Genomic DNA, 15,489 nt, shown 5'->3' with positions numbered 1-15,489 from the left:
TGCTAAGCAGGGGAGAGAGACTCCTGCTCACCTTTCTAGATTCAAGCCTCTCTACCCTCAAGTGAGCAAGCATTTTGTCCTGCCCAGCCAGGCCCTTGCTCCAGCTATTTCTCTACTTGGGACTGTTTCCTCTGTTTATCTCTCATCCAACACTCCAAGCTGAGACAAGAAGCGGAACTTCAAACCCTACACATACACCAGGTTTTTCACAGCAGAGTAGTATTCCTTTCTAACTTCCCTCTGAGCCCTCAACATTGCCCACAGAGGCAGGCCCAGGCAGGCTTTCCCCACGTGGACTGCTTATGCTTGAGGATTCTGGCTCAGAGGGCACAGAAGACTAGGAGGGAAGAAGAAATGGGTTAGGAGTGAACAGAAAGGGATTCAGTGGGGTGGGGTGGGGGTGGGAGTGGAGAAAAGCATCATCTATTTTGCTTACATTTGGGGGAGGGGTGACCCTTGTGCAAGTTAGAGGACAACCGCAGGGGCCAGTTCTTTTTTTCCACCATGTAAGTTCTAGGGATTCAAATTCAGATAGGTTTTCAGGCTTAGTAGCCAGCACCCTACCCACTGAACATCTTTTCGTTTTGTTTTGTTTGAGACAGGTTTCCCTGTACGGCTCTGGTAGCCTTAGAAAGAGCTCTGTAGTCTGGGTTGGTCCTCTGACTCAGAGATCCACCTGCCTCTGCCTCTGCCTCTGCCTCCCAAGTGACACCTCCACCACTATGTGATTCTTTGTTTTTTAAAGCCACAATAAGGATTTGAACTTCAGCCAGGGCTCATAACCAGGAAGCCCTACTACCATATGGGGCGCAGCCAAGAGGAACAGTAAGAGAGATGGTGAGGAAAGCTTCACCCATCTAGGGTGGTGAAATTGGAAATCTCAGACGAATCGCTGAAGCATTTACTCCACTTCCTAACCAATGGGCAGACTTCAAGATAAGTATGAAGCAGCTGGTTGTTCATGCCTGTAATCCCAGCACTTGGGAGACTAAAGCAGGAAGACGACCATGATTGAAGACCAGCCTGGGCTACATAATGAATTCCAAGCCATCCTGATGACACTGAGACCCTGTTTCAAAAATACTAAAACCAAACAAAAACAATAGGAATTAGGTTTGTGGGCTGCATGTGACAGGAGGACCCCTTGGGCCAACATACATGTAGCAGGGTAGCTGTATCTGGTCATTAACAGGTATTCAAAAATACTAGACATATGAATAAATGAATGAATGCATTAATACTGAATGCTGTCTGCAACAGGAGGGAGGAAACAGGGCCTAACCTCTGATTTCATCTCTTGAGTGCTTTCTTCAGCCCAGGTTAGGCAGATGTGATAGCAAAAGGGCTAAGAAGAGATGGCAGGTGGTCCTGAAGCAGCTGCGCTGTGCTACACTGTGCTGTGGCTGTAGGCATCCCCTGGGACAGAGCCTGGTGAATTCCAAAGGAAGCTATAGCCAAGAGACACTGAATCTGTGGGTGGAGAGGAAGAGCAGGGAAAGAAGACTCTCTCTGACCACCGTGAAGAGTCTATAGATCCTATAGTATAGTATAGTACAGTATAGTATAGTATAGTATAGAAGGTAGGCAGTTTTCTGCCTGTGACTGCACGGCAATCAGTGGCTCTGACTAACTGTGCCTTTCCACAGTGGCCAGATTAGCCCCTATCCTAGCCTAGGACTCCTGTTTCCATGAGAAGTACTGCACCTTTCTTGGCCTCTCCCTTGGCTTGTGACCAAGGTGCATTCTCACACATGAATGCATGAGTGCATGACAACACAGGTAGGCAGGCTCCTCAATTATAGTCTCTTATCCTGGCCATCCCTCATTATGAGCAGGGCTCATAGAGACAACAGATAATTTTAGTGGCTGCACAGAATCAGTCTGCCACACACAGCTGTTTACCAGATGAAATATATTATTGCTACAAACAGCCACAATGGCAAAGAAAACCCAGTTCTTTTGTGGCCTTTCCTGCCTCCTAGTCAGAGCCAAGGGGACCTGGGTTCTAGACTGCTGCCCTTTCTCAACTGAACTGAGCAGGCCTAGAGAAAAGACTCAACACCCTTCCCCCTGATCAGAAGGTTAGCCCATCCCACAGCTACCAGCTGTTCTGCAAAAGTATTTGACGCCACAGGGATAGTAGCTACTAAAGGAAAGGAATGGGCATCAGGATGCAGAGCTCCCATCACTCCTTGCTGTTTGAGTCCTGGTTAGTACTCCATAACAAACCCCAGCCCTGTTTTGACCATACAGATCTCCATGCTCTAGTCTGCCACCAGCAGCCCTGAAAGGAACCAACAGGGCCAGAGGCACACCTACTGTGTTCCAGAAAAGGTATGGAGGCCCATGCAAGGAGCAAGGGCTGCCTCAGAACTGAGCCCCACAGTGAACATGTTCTGCACCTGGCTTGGACGTTAAAAAGCTATGTGTCCCTCCAGACCTCAGTTTCTCCATCTATGAAAAATGGGCCTGAACCACTGTGACCCTACCCCAACATCCTCTGGTTTTGGCACCACAGAATAGGAAGACCCAGTTCTGCCAAAAGAAGGTTAAATGACCCTCAACCACCATAGCAGCCCTTCCTGGATCCATGGTCCAGCTACACTGAGGTCACCAAAGATGGCCAGACACCCAGAAATCCCAGGACATAAGGACAAATGCCCTTCAAGAGCAACTCTGCTTGTGGCCACTGCCCAATAGTGACAAGTGATATGGTGGTGCAGCACTTGGGAAATGGAGGCAGATAGATTGGCAGTTCAAAGCCTGCTCTGAAACACTAAGACTAACAACAAAGAGGCTGAGGGTAAAGCATGGTGGCAAAGCAGAGGTGCTTCACTCCAAGGGGCACACATGCACACAAACTGAGCACACCCAGGAGAATCCACCAACCATAACTGGTCCCCACCATAAACACAGATCTATAGCCACTAGACAGCATCCACTTATGCATGAACACAAACTCATCTTCTACACAAGCCCTTACAGGTAACTAAAGCATGTATGATTTGGAAACTGACGAAAAACAGCAGCCCCTCTGACATACTGTATTAGTCAGTGTTCTCCAGAGGAACAGAACTCATAGAATGAGTAAGAGAAAAAGACAGACAGACAGACAGACAGACAGATAGACAGACAGACAGACGAGAGAAAGAGACAAAAAGACAGAATGAATTTATTAGAGTGGCTTACAGGTTATGGTCCAGTTAGTCCAATGGTTGTCTACCAACAGAAGGTTAAAGCATACAATAGTTGGTTCAGTACATGAGGCTAGAGATCTCAGCTGGTGTGTGTGTGTGTGTGCACGCGTGTGTGTGTGTGTGTGTGTGTGTGCGCGCGCGCGCGTGCGTGTGCCAGAATCCCAAAGAAGTAGGCTCTAATTTCAGTGAAGAATACACTTGCCAGCAGGAATAAGGGCAGGCAGGCAAAGAGAGCAAACTTCCTTCTTTCCTGTCCTTCATACAGGCTGCCAGCAGAAGGTGTGACCCAGACTAAAGGACAGCCAGGTATGGTGGCGCACACCTGTAATTCCAACATTTGTGAAGCAGAGGCAGGTGTATCTCTGAGTTCTGAGTTCCAGGCCAGCCTGGTCTATTGAGAAACCCTGTCTCAAAAAAAAAAAAAAAAAAAAAAAAAAAAGAAAGAAAAAAAAAGCAGAAGAGTGTGTTAGATCTTCCCCCCTCAAAATATCTGTAGTAAAAATGGGTCTTCCCACTTCAAAATATTTAATTAAGAAAAACCCCTCACAGGTGCTTGGGTTTTAGTTAATTCCAGATGTGATCAAGTTAACACCCAAGAGAAGCAGTCGCATACATCCAGAGCCAACAATGACTTTGTTGGACCAGGGACAAGTCTGATAGCACAGTGGTTCTTAACCTGTGAGCCAAGACCCCTTTTGCTGACCAACGACACTTTCACAGGGTCCCCTAACCCGTTGGAAACAGATATTTACATTATGGTTCATAACAACAATAGCAAAATTACAGTTATGAAGTGGGAATGGAAATAATTACATGGTTGGGGGTCACCACAACATGAGGAACTGTATTAAAAGGTCACAACATTAAGAAGTTGAGAACCACGGCAATGACCCCATTATTTAGGAGGTTGAAGCAAAGGAATCATGAGTTTGAGGCTACCCTGGACTACATATAAAGGCCCTGTTGGCAAAGGAAAGAAAACATAGGAGAGAGAATAACTACAGATAGATAAACAAAGGGCAGCTACAGTGGCACACAGCTTCACCAGCAATGAGGGGCTGAGGAAGGCTCATACAACCATGAATTCACATCGGAGGCATGTCCCCATCTCCTCACTTGGTTAAATTCCACACAGGGGTGGTGCCCAGCCCACAGGAAGGAACTCAGATAAATCAATCATGTGCAGACAAGAGATCTTACCCATAACCTGGCAGACTCATCCATGCAAGTGAACTGTTCTTTAATAGCCACTACATCAATAAGTTTATTAATAAGACAAAATTTACCTAATGTACCTTTTCAACAGCACACACTGATGGTAGCAGGCAGTGACCAGGGAAGGTCTAGTGTTACTCCCGATGCCCTGTGCCAGGCCTATGGTTTTTCCATCTATTGAATTCAGCTGCCACTCAAAATGCAAATTCAACATCCTTCTGTCTAGGAAGCTTTCTACCCTCAGTCTTAGAAGCCTTTCTAGCACAATCCATCTAGCAGTTGAGATCCTCCAAGGCCCACTTCAGAGGGCTTGGGTGGCTAAGACTGCACTGTGAAGACAAAAGAAGAAAAGAGGCTGGCTACAGGGTAGATGAGGACAGAGTAGTTCAAAGCCAGGTCTGGAGGTTGTCTGGACATAGGAAGGTTGTACCCTATGCCAACGTGAGAGGCTATGGAGCTACAATAGCAGGCCCTGATTCTCAACAAGACCAGGCAAATAGAATAGTCAGGAAATGAACACAAGCCTCCAGGTCTGAGTGACGGTTGCCTGGCTCTGGCTGAGGCTAGGTTTGATCCTTTCCAGCCTTGTATGTCTGGCCAAATCAAAGTCTTTGCTTGAGCCCAGTGCTCAGCATGGGCCAAGAGCCTTCTGGGTCCCTGTACAGAATAGGTGGCTTCCTCAGCCTCTTGTAAGAAAGACTCCTGGTCCAGGACACTTGTTAGAGCTAACAGCAGGAAAAGAGACCTGCCAAGGGTCTATGGACAGAGAGATGAGCAAAATGACTACCTGGGTAGCCCAATAGGCTGCCAGCTCTCCGAAGACTAAGACTCCTCATCTAAGATCCCCCATAGATGCACAGAACGGAGGATTCCTAGTGTGGCAATATATGAGAAAGGTAGAGTCTATACTTCAGGGTCCTACAAGAGTGGTAGCATACACAGCAGGGATAACCCTACAGCAGGCAGTGCAGCTGCCTGTAGAGACCAGAGCATGGGTAAGCTTCTTCCTTTTAACTTGTCATACTTTCCAAAAGTTCTATAATAAGCCTGTTCTCCTTTTATAGCAGGAAAAAAAAAAGCTCTTAAAGTCATCAAATACCTTACAAGTCCACACATACTGCATAACTCTTTCATCCTTTGCATCTGCTGTGCTCATCCCAGATTGTTTTTTAGGAATTTAGGATAAACACACATACAGCTTACGTGTGTGTGTGTGTGTGTGTGTGTGTGTGTGTGTGTGTGTGTGTGTGGGTGTGTGTAGAGGAAAACTTGCCAGAGTCAGTTTTCTTCAACCACAACTGAACTCAGGTCATAGGGCTTTGTAGCAGGCCCCTTTGTAGCAGGTCCTAGTTCCTTTTTGAGATGAGGGTTTTGGTATGTTGCACAGGCTAATCCTGAACTCCTGCTTCACTCGACCTCAAAAGGAGTTGGGATGACAGCTATGGCTGGGTCTGGTTCTCCTACTTTTCAACTTCTCTACAGTCAACATACTCAGATTATCAGACTAAAAAGTATCTAGAATGGGAAGATTTGTCGTTTTGTTTTTTCAAACACAAGATCTCCTCATTATACAGCCCAGGCTGACCTCCATCTTGCTAACCTATAAACCCCAGCTTCCTGAAGCACTAGAGATACAAGTGTGCACCACTACTGCTGGCCTATGTATGATACATCAAGATGCATCTTTCTGCTTCCATAAAAACCTACTCTCATCCTCCTGTGTGTGCTCTGGGTGAGGCTGAAGAAAGGCAAAGTCCAGCAGCTTAAGAGGCAATCTTCTTGCCAAGACCCAAAGACCAGTATTAAATTTAGCTGCCTGCTCCATACACGCAGAAGGGGCAGAAGCCAACTGAATTGGAGCCTCTTACTGGACTAAAGGAAAGAAAGCACATCAGGAGGGCGAAGTTAGGGATTCAAGGCATGAAAAGCATGCGAAGAGAGGGCAACATTACAGGGGGCAAACTTGGCAACAAAGTTCAGTTAGAGGTTTCCCCAGGGCAGGAGATGGAGCCCCGGTTCAGAATGTAAAAAATGTGCCTCCTGGCCAGGCCACCAAACGTTTGCCAATTACATGAGGCCAAGCGCTGGGCTGTCGAGGACCAGCGGGTACCTCTGGGCACAGTTCTGCCAGAATAAGAGAGTGTCGGGGCGCCCCCCGTGCCTCGTCCGTGAAGGACAGCGCAAAGAAGCACCAAGGCTGAGGTCCCCGGGGGAGGGGGAGAACGGTATCCCTCCTCTTTGCTAGACTAGAGCACAGAGGCCGAGAGTACCTTAGCAGGTCTGGAAGCCACGCCTCCGGCTTTGCATTCCCGGAAAGGGGCCCGAGCCGGGGGCGGGGCCTTGGCTCCTGGTCCCAGAAGCGCGGAGCATGACGGGCCAGGCGCTGCCATGGCGACTCAGTGCCCGCCCCACCCACCCCGCCCCGTGCACCTCCCGAGTGGAACGCCGCTTAGGGGGGCGCCGGGGGCTGGCGGGCAGGAAGCGCGGGCGTCTGCCCTCCCGCCGCCCGTTTCGAGGTCGTGGAGAGGAGAGGAAATGGCCCCAGAGCAACCACGCAGCTGCCTGATCATCTGGCCCGACTGCGTCTCGGTGGACTTGGGTCCTGGTCTGAGCAGCCGGGCTGGTGCGGGTGCCCTCACTAGGATAATGAATACAGCTCCACTACCAACACTACCCAAGACCCCTCACACGCGTCTATCGGCCTGTGCCTCCAACCTGGTAGTCTGCACAAATGATAGGGCAGTTTGGCTCCCAGTGGTGGGGGCTTAAGATACCATCTCTTACCTACGGACACCCACAGTAAACCTTTCTGCTCCACAGGGCTGCCTCCCCCACTGAAATTCCCGCTGTGTTATTGGTTCTGAAAAGTCTGTCCTCCCAGGTGGCCATGATTCCCTCCCTACTACTCCACTTCTTCCTAGCAGCCACAGGCAGCAAAGTGGCCTGGGAGCCCATGACAGTCCTAAGGTGTGATAGCTCCAGGGAGTAAGTCCGTTAGATCTGTTTAGAAGTCAAGCTCAAGCTTTGCCTGTCTACAAGGATAGGCCTCGTCATCCAGCTCCAGCTATCCACAACCCAACTACCCGGCCTGAAGCAAAGGCCCGACCTCCCATACCTCCTCCCTCTCTTGCCTACCACAGGCCTGGCTTCCCTTCTGAGCCGCCAATCTGAAGCCACACAAAGGCCTGTTTGTTTGCTTTCACTGCGACTCCCCCCTGGATCCTATGTCTTTTCTCTGCTACCTGCCGGCAGGGCTTCCTCTCCCAGCCGCCAGCGGGCTGAAGAGGAGGGGCCGAAGGGAAAGAGGGGCAGCCATTGCAGAAAGCCCTGCCTCATGATCACCCCATCGTTCCTCGAATCCACTTCCCTAGTACAAGGGGCTCTCAGTTTGACGGCTTGATAAATAACAATGACACTAATGCCCCTTCAAGGTGTCTCAGAATAAAGGGTGCTAGCTGGACGGGCAATGCCTGGGTAGAGAAAAAAGTCCAAAAAGTCAGCTAGTCTCCCCCTCTCCATGTGAATGAACAAGATTTGTTTGTCGGGAAGACTGTCTTGATTTTCCACGCTACCTAGAGTCTGTCGCCGGGAGATATGGAGATGAAGGGGACCAGGAGGCCTCATTAGAGCAGGCAGAAGGATGGTGGGTGCCCCCCTCTCAGTGTCCACTTTGGCTAGGCACCCCCCAGAGAACATCTTGTGTCTCAGAAGCCCTGCACAGCCAAGTGAGCTGAAATAAGGCTTTCACAGGCAAAGAAAAACAAACAGCCACATTCCACACCACCTTCTCTACCTGCAGAGGGAGGCTGCCCTCTCTCCCCATTCAAATAAAGAAATTCGACACTGATATAGCACAGAGATAGGCAATCTGGCCTGGCTCCTCCACCAGAGCTCTTTTATTGCACCCTGCCAAGCTGGGTGGCCCAGGGCGGGTCCTTACCTCCCTGGGGCCTCTTTCCCTTTCCAGGCTGAGTTTAACCCCTATGGCCACTTACAGTAGGAAAACATTATGCCCACCCAAGAATGGAGGAAACCAAAAGAAAAACCCACAGGAAGAAAACCTCCCTAGTCAGAATTCAACCTCAGGGCTGTCTGCCTCCAAGTCTTAAAATCTTAGCGGAACACAGTGTCATTTCATAGCAGCTGATTATCTATGGAATGGGTGCACGACTAATATGAAGGGGTAGATGGTAAGCAGGGTTCATTTGGAGCCCAGTAGTTGTGATTCTCAACTGGTTGAGCTCATGTGGGTCTCTCAACCTTTCTGAGCTTTAGTCTCTTTGACAGAACAGTTACTAAGAGAGAGAACCACCCAATACCTGCACAAAGCAGGCACCAATTAAATGATAGCTCTCCTGACAATGAGACAGGCCTTCCCTCATCAGAGGATTCAAAGCTCCCTCCCTTTGCTTTCACCAACTGGCTCTGTCTACAGGTATCACATCACCCCTTGCCATCTCTGACCTCTAGAAACTTCCAGTAGAGGCCTTGGCCACCCCACCTGAGGTCCCTAAGCTCCTAGGAGACAGTGTCACCCCAAGGGAACAAAGCCAACTCCGTCAACGTTATGCTAAGTCTGATTTGGCAAACCCTCTGTTTTTAGTGCTATTTTGAGCCACAGTGGGGATTTTCTGTGCTGTCTCAAAGGTATCACACATAGGATTGCTTCCCATCCCCACTCCTCTCTGTGCTTGACATGAAAATGTTGTTCTTCCTCTTCTCTTCCCACCTATTAGAGAATGTAATCCAAAGGCCAGATATGGGCCCAGAGAGGCCTGGGACAGCAATGGCCCCTATTCTCTCATACCTAACCTGGTCTTCTGTCTCCACAGTACAACGTAAGAGCTGCAGTTCCTCAAACCAGACAGAGTGAAAGCGGTTTCTCATTAGCATCCCTCCACCTGTGCAAGTTTCCTCTAGGTCCCTCAGGCTGACCTAGGAGCCTTTTTCTGGCAGCCAGCCTTGCAATGATACCCTTCCCCTCCACCTCTGAAGCTTAGAAATTGGGCCACCAAGTTGAACTGGAAAGACTGCAGAAGGCCAGCACTGGTTCTGCACTTTCCTTTGAGCTCAGCACATCACAACTCATTATGCAACTGTGATTATTACAGTCCTTTCTGCAATGCCAGTATGCCCACCAGAATGGACACTTCAAAATGGCAGGGACTACATCTGTGTGGCTACTATTACCTTGCAACAAGGCTCGTTGAGCTCTCAGTGCTATAGATGTCTTGGCCAGCTGGTTTGTTATTATAGAGACTGTGGACTGCAATGTTCTGCTGAGACAACCAAGAATTTCTCCAGACATGACTCAAACATCCCCCAAGTGACAAAATTACCTCAAATTGATAGCCTCCTCTCCATAGTGTATCCCGGTGTCCCAGAAGTAAGCAAATGCACAACTCTGCTCTGCCTTAGAACATTGTGGTTCGAGATAAGATAGGAAGTTATCCTAATCATGAACATAGATCGTTTTCCCTTTCAAACTGGAAGCTCCCAGAAGGCAGGCCCATTTGAGCTCTATGCCAGTGATAACCAACTGCAGCATTTAGTGACAGAACAACTAGCATACAAAGTGTAACTTCCCACCCCAGATGTGGATCATAGGTTTTTAAAAATATATCATAGGTGCTCTGGCCATTTAATAAGTGAGGATGCAGGGGTTCTAGGAGATTGAAGGACCTCCATAAAATCACATAGGAACCAGTCTGGTGGCCCCTAGTAATCAATGATGGCTCAACCAGAAAACACTGCTGACTTTCACACTAGATGTCAGAGTTCTTTCTTCAAGTCTGAAGCTCACTTGATGCTGGATAGGGTTTCTCCTTCTCAGCCTCCCAGGGGTTCCTACAGTCAGCCTTATGTTACCCTAGTAGCCTGTCTGGGATAGTACTGATCCAGGAGCTGGCTGTTCTAGCAGGCCCACTACCCCTTGCCAGTAGGTGGTACTTCTAGAAGGAGTATGGCTAGCTAGATTGACCTTCCCCAGGCAACAGCAAGTAAGAGACGTTTCTGAAAAGAGCACTTTGTTTGGGGGTTGTTCATTTGTTTCACTAGTTTTGGGGTGTTTTTTGTTTGTTGTTTGTTTGTTTGTTTTCAAGATAGGGTTTCTCTAGTAGCCCTGGCTGTCCTGGAACTCCCTCTGTATCCCTGGCTCAAACACAGAGATCCACCTGCCTCTGCCTCTACCTCTGCCTCCTGAGTGCTAGGATTAAAGGCATGCACCACTACAGCCTAGCTAAGAGAGCACTTTGTACATATCAGACACTATGGTACTTCATCTGTGTGAACTCAGATCTCTTCATTCTGCCATTAGGAATGTAAAAGGAGGGTGTTCCTTGCCTTTTGCCTCATAAACAAGGAAAATGAACAAAGGAGATAGGTAACCTGCCCAAGCAACATAACTTAGGTCAGAACCTAGGCAGCCAGGGTGCTTAGAACTATGCATAAGAGGGGCTGGAGAGATAGTTCAGCAGTTAAAAGAGCCCATGCTGCTTCCAGAGGATGGAAGTGCAGAGCCCAGCACCCACACCAGGGCTGCTTGTGATCATCTATAACTCCAGCTCCAGGGTAGCACATGGCATACCCACAGACAGACACCTACACAGAAATAATACTTTTTAAAAAATGTACTGCAACTCCAGTTCCAGGGGCTCTAACACCCTCTTCTGGCCTCCATAAACACCAGGCATACACTTGGTGCACAGACATACATACAGGCAAAACACCCAAGTGCAAGAGAGAGAGAGAGAGAGAGAGAGAGAGAGAGAGAGAGAGAGAAAGAGAAGGTAGGGCAGACAGATGGAGCCTTAGGGATGGTCAAAGCCCTTGCAACGTGAATCACTCAGTACATGTGAACATACAAATGAAACTGGTCACACTGCCACTTAGGGTCCACTCTCATCACTGGGGCAAAATCCCTTTGCAAATAGAAACTGTGGCCAGAAGCCAGTCATTTTCATGTGCCTTCCCCCACTGACCTCCACCTTGCCAGAAGAGAATTAGGCATTGGACTCCCTGTTTTGCAAGTGAGGGTTAGAGGTGACTTTGTCAAGTCATTGATACCTTGTCTATGTTGCAAAGCTCTTTAGCAGTAAGAATCAGCCCAGCACTGGAATACACCACAGGGTTGATACTCACTTGCCTAGAGGCGAAAGGCTCTATGTTCCACCTAAACCTCACAAAAGCAAGACTCAACCCAACAATAACAGCCAAGAGGAGGGCTGTGGGCCAGCAGGGTCCTCTCATTATGTTCATTTTAAAATGGAGGAAGAGAGCCCTCCAAACAGTAGCTGATGCTAGGATTTGAACTCAGGCTGGCCTCCCTGAAAATCTTTGTCCTGAGGCTACAGGACCCTCTTTGTTTCTGAGATCACAAAACACATCAAGGTCACTTTTAATACCGATAGCAATTCATATTCCCATTCTTGACAGAAGAAACTGATGCTGAAGGAAAGTGGCTCCCCTAATTCCAGCAGTGGCTGGAATTCAGACATTTTCTCTGATTCTTAATCTGGTGCTTGCTGATCTGTCCCAAGAGAGCCCACTGTGCAGATGAGCAGTCTCCCCTGCACACCCTTTTGCAAGCTCCTACAGGTCTGGGTGGGCGTTCAGCAAACCTGCTGCCTGATCCCATTAGCCCTCTCCATTAGCTGCAGCAGCCCTCTCTCCACACACACACACAAAGTGAGCAGCTCAGGCCTAGAGACCAAACACAGTCTACCTTGTGCTGACACTGATGGCATTGAGTCCAGAGAGCAAGGGGGAAAGATTCCTTGGCTGGTTCCAGCATATCATCCACAGCTCCCAGCCAATGCCATACCGCCTCTCTATCCGGGGCCCTGGAACAGCCATTTCTCCTCTTCACAGGCCCCTATTGCCCCAAGCAAGCAACTGTGCAAAAATGGGACATTTGTTGACTGTCTGCCTAGTGACAACACTTCAAGAGCCTTGAAGACTTAACACTGGATTGTTCATTGTGAGCACAGAAATGAAGCTCAAAGAACCGAAGAATGTCTGGTGTGGCCAGAGCCCTTGTGCATGTTGACTGCTTTCTCTCCTGAGAAAGCCTATTCATCTGTAGCAAGAACACCTCAATTTCTTTCAGTCCTGTATGTCCCCTTCTCTCCCACTCTCTGCTTCCAAGGTTTCCCTCAGCCCTGCACACCTCAGCCCTGCACATGCGTCTCTGAGTCTCCGAGTATCTGTCTCTCCCACACCTGCCCTTCTGTTTCAAGGGCTCCAGAACCAGCAGAACAAACTCTTGTCTTTTGGCAGCCAAGCCTCAGCCTGTGCCTCCTGTGGCCTCCCCCTCCCTGGTGTCACATTCCAATCTTAGGTCTTCAGTGACCCACCGGAAAGGGGCACAGCTCACCCTCATTCTTGGAGAAACAGGATGAGCCAGTTTCTTCCAGTCCCCTAGGTTTCTTGAAGCGCGTGCGCACACACACACACACAGACACACACACACAGACACACACACACACACACACACACACACACACACACACTTTTTTCACAGAGAACAGGTACCAGCCAAGGATCAAAGGGGCCTCTGAGGGGCTGTGAGGTTCCTATCCTCTGCACTTCACCTGGGGCCCCTACCAGGAAGCATTCCTAAGCATCTGAGCTCTAGTCCCCACCCCTGGCTATGGGCCCTGGAAGGAGTCACTGGGGCTCAGCTGCTCTAGCCTCATGTGCAAGGCAGAAGGGCCTATCATTCAGAGATCCACGCTAGGCCACTGACATAGACAAAGAGAGATGACTCATTCTCTTGGAGGTCAGGAGGAGGAGACAGGATGTCTGTTTGGGTCTTGGGAGGCAGATGAAGGGCACCCAGGTGGAAAGGGCAGCCCAGGCAAACTCAAGAGGCTGGCAGGAAAATAGCTGAACTGAAAGGAGGGTAATGTGCAGGAGTAGGGCAGGGGACTGAGAGAATTCTGGGAGCATGTGAAATACCCCAGGCTAGCCTCTGGTCAAAAATCAAAAAGAGGCTTCAAGGTAGCTACTGGAGTTCAGAAAAAAGATGGCAAGGAGGTCAACAAGGAGGCCCTGGCACAATGAATGGCTCCTCCACCATTTCTCCTGAGTCAAGTGACTAAAACACAAAGTCTCCCAAGTGCAGCAGAAACATTCTCCCTCCTTCTCTACCTCTGCCCCGTGTATCACTTGCTCACAACCCTCTCTTCCATAAAGATCTTGCTGTTGCCTGGGTCTCACACACCTGTCACTGGGCAGTAACCTAGGGAATATTTCATGCTTAGACCCTGACATGGCTTTGAAAACACTAGGTCTTTGGACAGTCCACAGTTGCTGGGGCCTGACATCCAGGGCCTGTCCCAAAGAGAACCCTGGTCTGAGGACATCATCATTGCCAATGCGCATGGCTCCTCCTCCCTGGGAACCACAAACACACATACATACCACAGCCCAGGCAGCTGGTTGAGGCAGAAAAGGACAAGTATGTGCTGCCGTCGACACGGAAGACAGCCATGGCAGGAGCGAAGCAGCAGCAGCTGGCCTTTCTCAGGATCACCGACCTAACCATCTATGGATACCTACAGCTGCAGTCGGCACTGGGATTCTCATTGTACAGATGGAGACACTGAGGCCCAGGGTGGTAAACAACTCCCTCAGCAGATGGTGGAGCCAGGAGTCCATCCAGAGTCTCACCCACTCCCCTTCCAGAGAGAAGGGAAACCAGGGCTGCAGACTAAGAGATCTGGGTATGGTTTCACTTGAGGGGAAATAAAACTATGCATTTGTCCACAGCCTTTTGCACACATTAAGTGGGCAGATGGAAGGATACAGTGACTTTACAGGATCACCAGTGCTGAGGGCTGCCCCTCTACATGCTTTTTGGCTATCTGCATCTTCCACAGTGAGAACCTCTCTATGTATTACTTGTGTAGTTAAAAAAAAAGAGCAATTGTAGGGTCTCGATTACTATTTGTTGAAGGAATATGTAGCAGATCCATTTCCGAGGCCTGCTTTTTCAAATTTGGTGTGACCTATCAGTGGCTGTGAAGACAGAATTCAGCGGGCTACATACAGCTAGTCGTTTTTCTAATCAAATAAACTACAAGAGAAAAGGCATACGCAGTAGATCTATTCGCTAAACTTTTGTTTTTGCCTATTTATTGTAGGTAGGAACAATACTGTGACCTAAAAACTACTTCGCACATGGCAGGAGGGGTGTGTGTGTGTGTGTGTGTGTGTGTGTGTGTGTGTGTGTGTGTGTGTACAGCAGGATTTCATCTTGAGTAGGGCTTTTTAAACCAATGGTCTAGAAAGAAATACCATCCCCACCCCTACCCCACCCCCGTGAACAGAGGCCTCATGGACCAGAGGGAATAAAGACACTTCTGAAGCAGAGAGCCCCTCTGCAGAAGTCAGAAGGATGCCTGATTGTCAAGGAAGGTCACATTTTGCCCCCTCCCAAGATGGCCTCTGAAGCCTCAATCACCCCATACAGTCTCCTTTCCAAGGAATCACTGTGATGAGAGCCTGGCCAGGCTTCTGGGGGGAGGCTGCCTTGGGACTAGAATGTCTGTGTCTATGCCTTGTTCTTGGGCCCCACATACCCTCTGGGGTGTTGGGAGGAGGGGTGGGAAACTAGATTACTCTCCAGCTTCCAGATCCCAAGGGCCACGTCCCAGAGAAACCTCTGGAAACAGCTGTGTAGTCAGCCAGGAAGGGCCTCCACTCCACTGCCCCCAACCCGGGCCTGGCTGGAGCTGAGAGAAGAGTGCGTGGAGAATGGGGGAGGAGAAGGCGGATAGGATAGGAAGCAGAGCTCCCAGATCTGGGCTCCCATCGCGCTGGCGCCTCCACATCACAGCTTGCCTGGCCCCCACTCTCCACCCGCCTCCCCTCCCAGGGCAGCAGACAACTAAAAAAAGATAAAATAAAAAGAAGTAATTCCCCTGCTCTGACGTCAGCGCGAGGTCTTAACAGCCCAGCAGCCGCATGAAACTAGATTGCAACCAGATGTAATGCCCTTGAATTCTCAACACAGCACTGCCGTTGGAAAAGGGGGTGGGAGGGGGGCGCGGGGCCCGCTAGATAGAACCGCGAC

The 15,489-nt window shown here is 49.4% G+C and overlaps 1 protein-coding gene across 4 annotated transcripts in view; it reads right to left on the bottom strand.

The window, feature by feature from the left end:
* Positions 1-15,489, bottom strand: part of Rai1 (retinoic acid induced 1) — a 95,000-nt gene that overhangs the window by 78,013 nt on the left and 1,498 nt on the right. Inside the window, exon 1 of one of the 4 annotated variants that reach the window (XM_063269005.1) lies at positions 1-15,489. This exon is cut by the window's left edge and continues 13,389 nt beyond it. The exons of the other annotated variants lie outside the window; for them this stretch is intronic. The gene's annotated coding sequence lies outside the window, so the exon portion shown is untranslated. 4 annotated transcript variants of the gene reach the window in all.

Source organism: Rattus norvegicus, chromosome 10, assembly GCF_036323735.1.
Source record: "Rattus norvegicus strain BN/NHsdMcwi chromosome 10, GRCr8, whole genome shotgun sequence".
In the NCBI taxonomy this organism is placed as follows: Eukaryota; Metazoa; Chordata; class Mammalia; order Rodentia; family Muridae; genus Rattus; species Rattus norvegicus.
This window is presented reverse-complemented; position numbering and strand designations above follow the sequence as displayed.